The sequence below is a fragment of the Pelophylax lessonae genome (assembly GCF_965119305.1).
Source record: "Pelophylax lessonae genome assembly, chromosome: 3".
Classification (NCBI taxonomy): domain Eukaryota; kingdom Metazoa; phylum Chordata; class Amphibia; order Anura; family Ranidae; genus Pelophylax; species Pelophylax lessonae.
In genome coordinates, this window is record NC_138770.1 from 687,971,247 (window position 1) to 687,986,374 (window position 15,128).

The 15,128-nt window shown below is 46.2% G+C and overlaps 1 protein-coding gene across 1 annotated transcript in view; it reads right to left on the bottom strand.

Annotated features, from left to right (window-relative positions):
* The window catches only part of LOC309549478 (ALK tyrosine kinase receptor-like), a 249,071-nt gene that overhangs the window by 149,326 nt on the left and 84,617 nt on the right, over nucleotides 1-15,128 (bottom strand).

The window sequence follows — 15,128 nt, forward strand, 5'->3', positions numbered from 1 at the left end:
ACTCCATGTAGACTGACAGTATGGTTCACCACTCCATGTAGACTGACAGAATGGTTCACCATTCCATGTAGACTGACAGAATGGTTCACCATTCCATGTAGACTGACAGTATGGTTCACCACTCCATGTAGACTGACAGTATGGTTCACCATTCCATGTAGATTGACAGTATGGTTCACCATTCCATGTAGACTGACAGTATGGTTCACCATTCCATGTAGACTGACAGTATGGTTCACCACTCCATGTAGACTGACAGTATGGTTCACCACTCCATGTAGACTGACAGTATGGTTCACCACTCCATGTAGACTGACAGTATGGTTCACCATTCCATGTAGACTGACAGTATGGTTCACCACTCCATGTAGACTGACAGTATGGTTCACCATTCCATGTAGATTGACAGTATGGTTCACCATTCCATGTAGACTGACAGTATGGTTCACCACTCCATGTAGACTGACAGTATGCTTCACCACTCCATGTAGATTGACAGTATGGTTCACCACTCCATGTAGACTGACAGTATGGTTCACCACTCCATGTAGACTGACAGTATGGTTCACCATTCCATGTAGACTGACAGTATGGTTCACCACTCCATGTAGATTGACAGTATGGTTCACCATTCCATGTAGACTGACAGTATGGTTCACCATTCCATGTAGACTGACAGTATGGTTCACCATTCCATGTAGACTGACAGTATGGTTCACCACTCCATGTAGATTGACAGTATGGTTCACCACTCCATGTAGACTGACAGTATGGTTCACCATTCCATGTAGATTGACAGTATGGTTCACCATTCCATGTAGACTGACAGTATGGTTCACCACTCCATGTAGACTGACAGTATGCTTCACCACTCCATGTAGATTGACAGTATGGTTCACCACTCCATGTAGACTGACAGTATGGTTCACCACTCCATGTAGACTGACAGTATGGTTCACCATTCCATGTAGACTGACAGTATGGTTCACCACTCCATGTAGATTGACAGTATGGTTCACCATTCCATGTAGACTGACAGTATGGTTCACCATTCCATGTAGACTGACAGTATGGTTCACCATTCCATGTAGACTGACAGTATGGTTCACCACTCCATGTAGATTGACAGTATGGTTCACCATTCCATGTAGACTGACAGTATGGTTCACCATTCCATGTAGACTGACAGTATGGTTCACCACTCCATGTAGATTGACAGTATGGTTCACCATTCCATGTAGACTGACAGTATGGTTCACCACTCCATGTAGACTGACAGTATGGTTCACCATTCCATGTAGACTGACAGTATGGTTCACCACTCCATGTAGATTGACAGTATGGTTCACCACTCCATGTAGACTGACAGTATGGTTCACCATTCCATGTAGACTGACAGTATGGTTCACCACTCCATGTAGACTGACAGTATGGTTCACCACTCCATGTAGATTGACAGTATGGTTCACCACTCCATGTAGACTGACAGTATGGTTCACCATTCCATGTAGACTGACAGTATGGTTCACCACTCCATGTAGACTGACAGTATGGTTCACCACTCCATGTAGACTGACAGAATGGTTCACCATTCCATGTAGACTGACAGAATGGTTCACCATTCCATGTAGACTGACAGTATGGTTCACCACTCCATGTAGACTGACAGTATGGTTCACCATTCCATGTAGATTGACAGTATGGTTCACCACTCCATGTAGATTGACAGTATGGTTCACCACTCCATGTAGACTGACAGTATGGTTCACCACTCCATGTAGACTGACAGAATGGTTCACCATTCCATGTAGACTGACAGAATGGTTCACCATTCCATGTAGACTGACAGTATGGTTCACCACTCCATGTAGACTGACAGTATGGTTCACCATTCCATGTAGATTGACAGTATGGTTCACCACTCCATGTAGACTGACAGAATGGTTCACCATTCCATGTAGACTGACAGAATGGTTCACCATTCCATGTAGACTGACAGTATGGTTCACCACTCCATGTAGACTGACAGTATGGTTCACCATTCCATGTAGATTGACAGTATGGTTCACCATTCCATGTAGACTGACAGTATGGTTCACCATTCCATGTAGACTGACAGTATGGTTCACCACTCCATGTAGACTGACAGTATGGTTCACCACTCCATGTAGACTGACAGTATGGTTCACCATTCCATGTAGACTGACAGTATGGTTCACCATTCCATGTAGACTGACAGTATGGTTCACCACTCCATGTAGACTGACAGTATGGTTCACCACTCCATGTAGACTGACAGAATGGTTCACCATTCCATGTAGACTGACAGAATGGTTCACCATTCCATGTAGACTGACAGTATGGTTCACCACTCCATGTAGACTGACAGTATGGTTCACCATTCTATGTAGATTGACAGTATGGTTCACCATTCCATGTAGACTGACAGTATGGTTCACCATTCCATGTAGACTGACAGTATGGTTCACCACTCCATGTAGACTGACAGTATGGTTCACCACTCCATGTAGACTGACAGTATGGTTCACCACTCCATGTAGACTGACAGTATGGTTCACCATTCCATGTAGACTGACAGTATGGTTCACCACTCCATGTAGACTGACAGTATGGTTCACCATTCCATGTAGATTGACAGTATGGTTCACCATTCCATGTAGACTGACAGTATGGTTCACCACTCCATGTAGACTGACAGTATTCTTCACCACTCCATGTAGATTGACAGTATGGTTCACCACTCCATGTAGACTGACAGTATGGTTCACCACTCCATGTAGACTGACAGTATGGTTCACCATTCCATGTAGACTGACAGTATGGTTCACCACTCCATGTAGACTGACAGTATGGTTCACCATTCCATGTAGACTGACAGTATGGTTCACCACTCCATGTAGACTGACAGTATGGTTCACCATTCCATGTAGACTGACAGTATCGTTCACCACTCCATGTAGACTGACAGTATGGTTCACCACTCCATGAAGATTGACAGTATGGTTCACCATTCCATGTAGACTGACAGTATGGTTCACCACTCCATGTAGATTGACAGTATGGTTCACCATTCCATGTAGACTGACAGTATGGTTCACCATTCCATGTAGACTGACAGTATGGTTCACCACTCCATGTAGATTGACAGTATGGTTCACCATTCCATGTAGACTGACAGTATGGTTCACCACTCCATGTAGACTGACAGTATGGTTCACCATTCCATGTAGACTGACAGTATGGTTCACCACTCCATGTAGATTGACAGTATGGTTCACCACTCCATGTAGACTGACAGTATGGTTCACCACTCCATGTAGACTGACAGTATGGTTCACCACTCCATGTAGACTGACAGTATGGTTCACCATTCCATGTAGACGGACAGTATGGTTCACCACTCCATGTAGACTGACAGTATGGTTCACCACTCCATGTAGACTGACAGTATGGTTCACCACTCCATGAAGATTGACAGTATGGTTCACCATTCCATGTAGACTGACAGTATGGTTCACCACTCCATGTAGATTGACAGTATGGTTCACCATTCCATGTAGACTGACAGTATGGTTCACCATTCCATGTAGACTGACAGTATGGTTCACCACTCCATGTAGATTGACAGTATGGTTCACCATTCCATGTAGACTGACAGTATGGTTCACCACTCCATGTAGACTGACAGTATGGTTCACCACTCCATGTAGACTGACAGAATGGTTCACCATTCCATGTAGACTGACAGAATGGTTCACCATTCCATGTAGACTGACAGTATGGTTCACCACTCCATGTAGACTGACAGTATGGTTCACCATTCCATGTAGATTGACAGTATGGTTCACCATTCCATGTAGACTGACAGTATGGTTCACCATTCCATGTAGACTGACAGTATGGTTCACCACTCCATGTAGACTGACAGTATGGTTCACCACTCCATGTAGACTGACAGTATGGTTCACCACTCCATGTAGACTGACAGTATGGTTCACCATTCCATGTAGACTGACAGTATGGTTCACCACTCCATGTAGACTGACAGTATGGTTCACCATTCCATGTAGATTGACAGTATGGTTCACCATTCCATGTAGACTGACAGTATGGTTCACCACTCCATGTAGACTGACAGTATGCTTCACCACTCCATGTAGATTGACAGTATGGTTCACCACTCCATGTAGACTGACAGTATGGTTCACCACTCCATGTAGACTGACAGTATGGTTCACCATTCCATGTAGACTGACAGTATGGTTCACCACTCCATGTAGATTGACAGTATGGTTCACCATTCCATGTAGACTGACAGTATGGTTCACCATTCCATGTAGACTGACAGTATGGTTCACCATTCCATGTAGACTGACAGTATGGTTCACCACTCCATGTAGATTGACAGTATGGTTCACCACTCCATGTAGACTGACAGTATGGTTCACCATTCCATGTAGATTGACAGTATGGTTCACCATTCCATGTAGACTGACAGTATGGTTCACCACTCCATGTAGACTGACAGTATGCTTCACCACTCCATGTAGATTGACAGTATGGTTCACCACTCCATGTAGACTGACAGTATGGTTCACCACTCCATGTAGACTGACAGTATGGTTCACCATTCCATGTAGACTGACAGTATGGTTCACCACTCCATGTAGATTGACAGTATGGTTCACCATTCCATGTAGACTGACAGTATGGTTCACCATTCCATGTAGACTGACAGTATGGTTCACCATTCCATGTAGACTGACAGTATGGTTCACCACTCCATGTAGATTGACAGTATGGTTCACCATTCCATGTAGACTGACAGTATGGTTCACCATTCCATGTAGACTGACAGTATGGTTCACCACTCCATGTAGATTGACAGTATGGTTCACCATTCCATGTAGACTGACAGTATGGTTCACCACTCCATGTAGACTGACAGTATGGTTCACCATTCCATGTAGACTGACAGTATGGTTCACCACTCCATGTAGATTGACAGTATGGTTCACCACTCCATGTAGACTGACAGTATGGTTCACCATTCCATGTAGACTGACAGTATGGTTCACCACTCCATGTAGACTGACAGTATGGTTCACCACTCCATGTAGATTGACAGTATGGTTCACCACTCCATGTAGACTGACAGTATGGTTCACCATTCCATGTAGACTGACAGTATGGTTCACCACTCCATGTAGACTGACAGTATGGTTCACCACTCCATGTAGACTGACAGAATGGTTCACCATTCCATGTAGACTGACAGAATGGTTCACCATTCCATGTAGACTGACAGTATGGTTCACCACTCCATGTAGACTGACAGTATGGTTCACCATTCCATGTAGATTGACAGTATGGTTCACCACTCCATGTAGATTGACAGTATGGTTCACCACTCCATGTAGACTGACAGTATGGTTCACCACTCCATGTAGACTGACAGAATGGTTCACCATTCCATGTAGACTGACAGAATGGTTCACCATTCCATGTAGACTGACAGTATGGTTCACCACTCCATGTAGACTGACAGTATGGTTCACCATTCCATGTAGATTGACAGTATGGTTCACCACTCCATGTAGACTGACAGAATGGTTCACCATTCCATGTAGACTGACAGAATGGTTCACCATTCCATGTAGACTGACAGTATGGTTCACCACTCCATGTAGACTGACAGTATGGTTCACCATTCCATGTAGATTGACAGTATGGTTCACCATTCCATGTAGACTGACAGTATGGTTCACCATTCCATGTAGACTGACAGTATGGTTCACCACTCCATGTAGACTGACAGTATGGTTCACCACTCCATGTAGACTGACAGTATGGTTCACCATTCCATGTAGACTGACAGTATGGTTCACCATTCCATGTAGACTGACAGTATGGTTCACCACTCCATGTAGACTGACAGTATGGTTCACCACTCCATGTAGACTGACAGAATGGTTCACCATTCCATGTAGACTGACAGAATGGTTCACCATTCCATGTAGACTGACAGTATGGTTCACCACTCCATGTAGACTGACAGTATGGTTCACCATTCTATGTAGATTGACAGTATGGTTCACCATTCCATGTAGACTGACAGTATGGTTCACCATTCCATGTAGACTGACAGTATGGTTCACCACTCCATGTAGACTGACAGTATGGTTCACCACTCCATGTAGACTGACAGTATGGTTCACCACTCCATGTAGACTGACAGTATGGTTCACCATTCCATGTAGACTGACAGTATGGTTCACCACTCCATGTAGACTGACAGTATGGTTCACCATTCCATGTAGATTGACAGTATGGTTCACCATTCCATGTAGACTGACAGTATGGTTCACCACTCCATGTAGACTGACAGTATTCTTCACCACTCCATGTAGATTGACAGTATGGTTCACCACTCCATGTAGACTGACAGTATGGTTCACCACTCCATGTAGACTGACAGTATGGTTCACCATTCCATGTAGACTGACAGTATGGTTCACCACTCCATGTAGACTGACAGTATGGTTCACCATTCCATGTAGACTGACAGTATGGTTCACCACTCCATGTAGACTGACAGTATGGTTCACCATTCCATGTAGACTGACAGTATCGTTCACCACTCCATGTAGACTGACAGTATGGTTCACCACTCCATGAAGATTGACAGTATGGTTCACCATTCCATGTAGACTGACAGTATGGTTCACCACTCCATGTAGATTGACAGTATGGTTCACCATTCCATGTAGACTGACAGTATGGTTCACCATTCCATGTAGACTGACAGTATGGTTCACCACTCCATGTAGATTGACAGTATGGTTCACCATTCCATGTAGACTGACAGTATGGTTCACCACTCCATGTAGACTGACAGTATGGTTCACCATTCCATGTAGACTGACAGTATGGTTCACCACTCCATGTAGATTGACAGTATGGTTCACCACTCCATGTAGACTGACAGTATGGTTCACCACTCCATGTAGACTGACAGTATGGTTCACCACTCCATGTAGACTGACAGTATGGTTCACCATTCCATGTAGACGGACAGTATGGTTCACCACTCCATGTAGACTGACAGTATGGTTCACCACTCCATGTAGACTGACAGTATGGTTCACCACTCCATGAAGATTGACAGTATGGTTCACCATTCCATGTAGACTGACAGTATGGTTCACCACTCCATGTAGATTGACAGTATGGTTCACCATTCCATGTAGACTGACAGTATGGTTCACCATTCCATGTAGACTGACAGTATGGTTCACCACTCCATGTAGATTGACAGTATGGTTCACCATTCCATGTAGACTGACAGTATGGTTCACCACTCCATGTAGACTGACAGTATGGTTCACCACTCCATGTAGACTGACAGTATGGTTCACCATTCCATGTAGATTGACAGTATGGTTCACCATTCCATGTAGACTGACAGTATGGTTCACCACTCCATGTAGACTGACAGTATGGTTCACCACTCCATGTAGACTGACAGTATGGTTTACCAGAACAGGTGACGCTCCATTCATAATAACCATCACATGCGCAAATTAAAGCAAATGTTTTCATGCGATGATGTGTGTGATTCTACAGTAGGTTCACGCCTATGCATGTTGCGATTGATGCATTTTTCTTGTGCATTCTGCGTTTTTGATATGTTTCATGTTTTTTTGGGGGAGCTTATTAGCTTTACATAGTAAAGTATGACAGTTCTGTTCATGGAGTGCGACTTTGATGCAACTTTACACTCTCTGGCACCCAAGTCTCAGCAAAGTTGTATCAAAGTAGTGCAGGAACCTGTATGTGTCCAAAGTCGCATGTTGGAGTTAGAAGTAATCATTAGGGTTATGGTTGGCGGGAATCGTTTAATTGGTTGTAAAGGCAGAAGATGCATTCTATGCATTAAAGTGATTTCTCCTATAAAAATAACAAACACGTTACTCTTACCTGTTCTGTTGCAGTTGGATTTGCACAGAGCAGCACGGATCCTCTTCTCGGGTCCCTCTTTGCTGCTCCTGGTCCCTCCCTCTTGTTGAGTGCCCCCCACAGCAAGCAGCTTACTATGGGGGCACCCGAGCCAAGGCACAGCTCCCTGTGTCCATTCAGACACGGAGCTGCGACCTGGCCCCGCCGCCTCTCCTGATTGGCTGACTGAATTTGACAGCAGTGGGAGCCAATCACGGCACGCTGCTGTCTCAGCCAATGAAGAGGGAAGTCCTGGGCAGCTGAGACACTCCTGAAACATTGCTGGATAGAGATGGGGCTCAGGAAAGTATTGGGGGGCTGAGGGGGGGCTGCTGCACACAGAAGGTTTTTTATCTTAATGCATCGAATGCACCCTCTGCCTTTACAATCCCTTTAAAATAAAAAGCCTTCTGTGTGCAGCAGCCCCCCCTCAGCCCCCCAATACTTACCTGAGCTCCATCTCTATCCAGCGATGTTGCACAAGAGACTCGCCTGTCTGGGACTCTTCCTTCTGATTGGCTGAAACACACAGCGGGCGCCATTGGTTCCTGATGCAGTCAATCAAAGTAAATGAGCCAATCAGGAGAGAGAGGGCGTGGGGCCAAGCCGCGGCTCCATGTCTAAATGGACACACAGACCAGCGGCTCGGCTCGGGTGCCCCCCACAGAAAGCTGCTTGCTGTGGGGGAACCCAGCAGGAGGGAGGGGGCCAGGAGTGCCGGTGAGGGACCCGAGAAGAGAAGGATCGGGGCTCCTCTGTGCAAAACCATTACTGAGCCGGTAAGTATAACATGCTTGTTATTTTTTAACAAAAAATAAATAAAAACGAGACTTTAATATCACTTTATGATTAGGGTTCTAACAAAAACCGCTAACTCTAACATTTAGCCCTAACCCTACCATGCAACTTTGGACACATTTAGGTTCCTGCACTACTTTAATGCGACTTGAGTGCCAAATAATAAAAAAAAACATCAAAGTCGAATCAAAGTCACATTACATGAACTGTCAATCTTTCTGAATAAAACAAACAAACCACAAGACGCATCAAAAACTCAAAACTTGCGTTTTTAGTGTGTGTCCATTGAAGTCATGGCTATGATTAGGGCGTATTGCCGAAACGCGTAGGCCACTGTACTTTGTACACCCCACTCAATGTAATAAAGTTACTTTTTCGTAAAGGACGAGTTGCCTGTTCTTCCCCTTATACCTCCATGTTCCATTAGTGTTGGGGAGACATTCTGAACAGGAGCACAGTCAGTCCACCTCCGCGGGGAATCTGTCTGGGTGTTGAATAATTCACAAGTTTGTGACATATTTTGGGAACCCCAGTAGGAAGATCTTAGGAGTTCTATTCTCAGCTCCTCCCACTTACCATTCCGCCATTCCCGACATCCTCAGCACCTTACACTGCCAATCACAGCCATAAAAGTTTCCTCCATACAGGGAAATGAGGAGAATTCTGGAAATGTGGTTCATCGGCTAATATTTACATTGCACAATTCCGAAGGGAGCGGTAAAAACATTGCGTTGGCGTCATCGGTTACCGGCACACAAACATGATGAATGGAGGAGAGTGGCTGTACTGAGCGTTTCAGGGAGCGCATTCAGATTTCAGATCTCTTCAATGGAACAAAGAGGTCCCTGTGGGGGGGATTTCATTCTTAAAGAGCTTTTCTATTTGAAATCTTGTTGCTGCGATTTTCTATACCGCCAGTTGTAGTTTATATATTATACATGGAGGCGGCGGCGGCCCCCGCTTTATTTCTGGAACAGATTACAGATGTACCTGTAGTGTCAGTTTTATATACATTTGGCAAAGTGCACACAAAGAAGAAGTGAGATGTAATAAAGGGTGGAAATAAAAGGAGCGCAATGTAAGGTCAGTGCAGCTAAGAGAGTTCCAAGCTGAACACCGAGTGGATATAAAAACCCACCAATCAGTGCGGCTCTGGAATCATTAACCCCTTCCTGTCCAGCCCCAGTGTCCCTTTAACAGGATCTTCATGCCGGGGGGGGAAAGGGATGGGCCAATTATTTGACCATTGCGATTGGCTGTCACAGTGGTCACATTGATCGGGAGCCGGTCCCACCGGTTACTTATTGTGACGGTACTAGCCGTCACTATGGGTGACGGATCACCCTGTCCCTGGATTGTAAACCCCTTTGTGTCATTTTCTTATGAGTTTGGGACATTGCATTTTATTTTCCCTTTATTCATCCTCTGAACAACTGACTCATGGCATTGAGTTAATGTAATGTAATGTTACAACCCATCCCCCCCCCCCTCCTGTTTCTGTGTCTAAGTGTGTGGATTCATGGCAGACAATGGTCTGAGTTGGAGACATCTCTCCGCAGGGGGTGTGTATTAAGACTGCATGTTTCAAATGTACAAATGTTCAGTTCTCATTGGTTGGTCCCTGTTCCCTTCCCCCCCCCTTCTGTGGAAAGGCTAAGGGGAGTTTCCCTAACTGTATGTAAAACTGTTGTCTTGGAATGTAATAAACAGTTTAAGCTCTGCATGGTTAACCCTCAACACCTGTGTGGATTGTCTCGTGATTGAGGGGTTAAGGGCTGGATATGGCTTCTCTGCAGGCTGTGGGTGCGTTTGGAGGACAGGAGACACAGATCCGGCGGATGTGCCCACCTGGGGTACAAAGATCCGTCACATTGGTTGGCAGCGGTGGGATGTCTCCTGCAGTCCAGGACATCCAAACCACCACCAGGATTCAAGATCTGGGCAGCTGCCGAGGAGTGATACGGGGACCAGCCAGCATGAGAGCGGAGTTCGGGAGGAGGCTGCAAGGCATGCGGAAGCACCATCGGGGACCAGCGACAGAGCACACCAGGCTTGGCTGGGAGGATGTGATCCGCTGGCAACTCTGGCATGAGGCGCTAAGCCACGAGCGGCACCATCAGGGGAAGATCCTTCCCTCCTCCACAGAGATGTACCGGACGCAGTACTGTGCGCAAGAGGTGTTCCTGAGGGAACGACCGCGAGATGAAGGGAAGACGGAGCTCGGAAGATTGGTCCAGGAGGAAATGAGGCTGGACGCCAGCTACAGAGCCCTCCGGTGGTTCGCGGCTCAACTGTGGCCAGGTACAGCAGATGGCAGCCCAACAGAAGGCGTTGGCTATGGCGGCGTGGGGCTGCTCCATCAAAAAATGTACGGAGACCCAGACTTTGGGAGCGATGAGGAGTGGCGGCTGGAAAACATCCTAGACTTCCGAGATGAGGTGCTGGACCTCCCCGACGAGGTGTGTGACCTGGAGGAATTGGAGTTCCTGGTTGAGCAGGAATGGGAGCTCGAGATTGCCTACAAGCGGCTGTTTGACGGTGATCAGCAGCCTGGCATGGCTCCCGTTGCCTGGGACTGTCCGAGAGAAATAGAAGACAGTCACGAAGATGAGAAGCAAATGGGGCCAGGGGTGACCCTGCGTTTTCCCGTACTAACTGCAATGGAAGAAGCAGCGATGATACAGAGGGCCCTGCGAGCGCTAGAATGCCGGAACGCACCGGAGGTCCACCAGGCAGCGAGACAAGCTGATAGCATGAAGGTCTCAGAAGGGGGAGTTGAGACAGGTGCTGGAAGGCTGGGAAATGGTGATCAGCAGCAAGTCCAGAGTATCTCATCTGGTGCCCCAGCAGAAGCATTGGCTACAGGGCAGAGTGCCCCTGGCATCTGCCCAGCATCAGAAAAAGAGTTGGATCCGGAGAGTCTGAGAGAGGATCTGCGTGAGCTGTTTTCCCAACAGCAGATATCCCCACCGGGAGTAGAGGAAGCAATTCTCCCTCCCCAACAATTGGACACTACCCCAGTGTTTATCCCTCCGGCAGAAGCGCTGGCTACAGGACAGAGTGCTGATGGTCTCTGCCCAGCATCAGAACCAGAGATGAAGAATCCGGGAGACAGTCCCTGCAAGATACCTTCTCAGCGGCTCGTAACTACACCAGGAGAAAAGCAAGTACCTTTTTTTCCCCAAATGCATAGCCCTACCAGCCTACATTCCCTACCAGCGGAAGCGCTGGCATCAGGGCAGAGAATTATTCAGCTCCCCCCAATATCTGTAACCCTGCCCTGGATCAGAGGAGTGCAGACAGCTGTTCCCACTCTGCAGCGGCTATTTTTATTCATGGGAGACCCTATGTGCGGTTTTGCTCCCCAGCGCCAGAGTCGTTCTTTTACTTTTCCTGGTTGCCTGGGGTGGAAGTTTGTGACTAACACAGGTCCAGACCATTTGAGGGTCAGGAACCTCGTTAGTCTGTTTTTAAAAGGGGAGAAATGTGACAGAACCCACTGTCACTGTGTGTTTTGGAGGGGACTGTGCGCAAGCCTCCTACCGACAGACTATGGACCAGAAGATACTGGAGTTTTTGGCGCTGCAGCCTTTTGACTTTACCATCCACTACTGCCCTGGGAAGCAAAATGGCAACGCCGACAAATTATCCAGGCAAACAGACATTGACTCTTTGGGATTTGTTACCCGACTAATTCAGGCACAGACCAGTTGGAGGTCTAGTACCTGGATTAGTCTACCTTTGGGGGGAAGAGATGTGACGGTACTAGCCGTCACTATGGGTGACGGATCACCCTGTCCCTGGATTGTAAACCCCTTTGTGTCATTTTCTTATGAGTTTGGGACATTGCATTTTATTTTCCCTTTATTCATCCTCTGAACAACTGACTCATGGCATTGAGTTAATGTAATGTAATGTTACAACCCATCCCCCCCCCCCCTCCTGTTTCTGTGTCTAAGTGTGTGGATTCATGGCAGACAATGGTCTGAGTTGGAGACATCTCTCCGCAGGGGGTGTGTATTAAGACTGCATGTTTCAAATGTACAAATGTTCAGTTCTCATTGGTTGGTCCCTGTTCCCTCCCCCCCCCTTCTGTGGAAAGGCTAAGGGGAGTTTCCCTAACTGTATGTAAAACTGTTGTCTTGGAATGTAATAAACAGTTTAAGCTCTGCATGGTTAACCCTCAACACCTGTGTGGATTGTCTCGTGATTGAGGGGTTAAGGGCTGGATATGGCTTCTCTGCAGGCTGTGGGTGCGTTTGGAGGACAGGAGACACAGATCCGGCGGATGTGCCCACCTGGGGTACAAAGATCCGTTACACTTATCATCAGCAGAGACCAAGAGCGATCTTTGACAGCTTAGTCACTGATCTTGGAACACAGAGTAAGTGCGCTCTCAGCAGAGGAAGCCCTGCCAGACAAAAAACAGGGTTAATATGAGTGGCTGCACCTGTCACAGGCACTCTTCAAAATTGATGACCATGCCCGTCCATTCCACCCCCTCCTCCATTCATAGAAGCCGTACTATCACTTCCTGGAATGAAATAAGATCTATGATTGGAGGAGGAACTTTCATTTATTGGGCCATACTCCATTCAGCAACACTTAAAATGTCATTCAACCCAACTATGAAAATCTCTCCTTACATGCTATATAACAGTGTTCATAGTCACAAAGCCACTAAAGCATTCCTTTTGTGCAGAGTGAAATATACCTAGTTGATCCTGCCTTCAGCAGTCCCTCCCATCTTCCCTTTGTCCCCACTGCAGGCTGAGATTGTGTAAAGCAGCTGGTGTCCTCTACAGAACATGCTCCAGTTTCAGTTCCCTTCTAAGCTCTTCATTTCCTCCTTTTTTTTATCTGAGCAGCCCACAAGACTATAAAGTCACACATGAGGGGATATAAACAGTGGTAAATGACACTCCACCATGTTCTCCTATTGCTAAACACTATTAGGGGCGGGATATAGTATGCTGATTGATTACACCCACTAAGTTTTTATTTAAAATAATTTTAAATATCTAATGTAATTGCTACCTGTAAAGTAAAAAAACAGCCTTGGATGCAGATGCGGTCTGAAGAAAATGAAAGCTTGTGTTAGTCATCTCTGACTCCGCCCACACCATATTAATACACAAAAAAGACACATCTGATGTTCAATAATAAAGATTTACAGGGAGCTCAAAAAAAGGCTTTTTTATATTTATAATTTAATTTTAATTTGAAAAATTCAAATTTACATTTTTTTTAGTCATGTGACCAGCACAGCACCAATCAGGGCTGGTCAGACACACACTGTAGAGGGCATAGATCAGCAGAGTAATAGAAGCCCCTCCCCTGAGGAGCTTTCCCTGAAGATGCCAAAGAACAGGGAGAGATCATGTTATCACACAACAGCGCTGCAGGAATAAGAGACTTAGAGGATTTAGAAAAAAATAAGAAAATACAGCGGCATGGTATACAGTATATGATTTATGTGACTCAATCATGGCGATAACACTTCTCTGTTTAGTAACACTTTATTAAATAATAGATGTGCTTCCATATAATCACATGATTTTCTTCCTTAAAAAAGTGATGGATTGGTCAATCTTTGCTGGGTTGGTCAGTCTTCGTTGGGTCAGTCTTCGTTGGGTCGATCAGTCTTCACTGGGCTGGTCAGGCTTCATTGGGCAGGTCAGTCTTCATTAGGCTGGTCAGTCTTCATTGGGCTGGTCATTCTTTGCTGGGTAGGTCAGTCTTTGCTGGGTAGGTCAGTCTTCAATGGGTTAGTCTTCGTTGGGTCAGTCATTCTTCATTGGGTTGATCCTCGTTGGGCCACTTAATCTTCATTGTGTCAATCTTTGTTGGGTCGATCAGTCTTTATAGAGCCAGTCTTCATTGGGTTAGTTAGTCTTCATTGGGTCAGTCAATCTGCATTGGGTCGGGCCTCATTGGGTCAGTCAGTCTTCATTGGGTCAAACTTCATTGGGGTGGTCAGTCTTTGTTGGGTTGGTCAGTCTTCGTTGGGTCAGTCTTCCTTGGGTCAGGCAGTCTTCATTGGGTCAGGTTTTTGTTGCGTCGGTCAGTCTTCGTTGGGCCAGTCTTCGTTGGGTCATTGGGTCAGTCTTCGTTGGGTCAGTCAATCTTCATTGGGTCAGTGAGTCTTCATTGGGTCAAACTTCATTGGGGGATCAGTCTTCCTTGGGTCAGTCAGCCTTCATTGAGTCAGTCTTCGTTGGCTCAGTCAGTCTTCATTGGGTCGGTCAGCCGTCATTGAGTCAGTCAGTCTTCATTGGGTTAGTCTTCATTGGGTCGGTCAGTGGTCATTG